The sequence below is a fragment of the Silene latifolia genome, chromosome X (assembly GCF_048544455.1).
Source record: "Silene latifolia isolate original U9 population chromosome X, ASM4854445v1, whole genome shotgun sequence".
Taxonomy (NCBI): Eukaryota; Viridiplantae; Streptophyta; class Magnoliopsida; order Caryophyllales; family Caryophyllaceae; genus Silene; species Silene latifolia.
Genome location: NC_133537.1, coordinates 134,947,317 through 134,948,219, shown reverse-complemented (window position 1 = coordinate 134,948,219; position 903 = coordinate 134,947,317).

The window sequence follows — 903 nt, the reverse complement described above, 5'->3', positions numbered from 1 at the left end:
CTCCAGCCGGAACAGGAGGTCACTGTTTCAACCTTGTGTCAATTGACTATTTCACCAAATGGGTAGAAGCGACTTCCTACACTAGTCTCACGGCTAAAAATGTAGCAAAGTTCATACAAAACAACATCATCTGTCGATACGGTTACCCACATGAGATCATTAGTGATAACGGATCACATTTCCAAGCTGAGACTGAGCAATTGCTAGCCAAGTACAAAATTAGGCATCACCACTCTTCCCCATATAGACCACAGACTAATGGCGCGGTAGAGGCGGTAAACAAGAACGTTGTCACAATTCTCAAGAAGATGGTTGACAACTATCGAGATTGGCCAAGCAAGATACCCTTTGCTTTGTGGGGATATCGTACATCTGTTAGGATGCCCACTGGGGCCACTCCTTTTCTATTTGACCTATGGCATGGAAGCTGTACAGCCAGTCGAGTTAGAAATACCATCATTGCGTATCTTACTCGAAAGTCAAATCCCAGAAGCCGATTGGAAGAGGGATAGAAATGAAGAACTCATCCTCCTGGATGAACGTAGGCTACGCGCATTACATAATGCCCAAACATATGAAGCACGTATCAAACGAGCCTTCAACAAAAGGGTCAAGCCAAGAAACATCAAGGAAGGAGACTTAGTACTCAAGTCGATTAGAGCTCTTTTACTTGTCGACCCACGAGGAAAATTCAAACCTAATTGGGCTGGGCCATTTCTAGTCAAGTCCATACTTCCAGGGGGTGCGGTTAGAATCACAGATCTAGATGGGAATGAATTTGCCAACCCAACAAACCTTGACCAACTAAAGCGGTATTATGCCTAGAATAGGAACGAAAACGCGCCTCGCATAACCTCACGTGTCGCTCTTGTGACACTAAATAAACAGCCCCTGGCCAAGCTG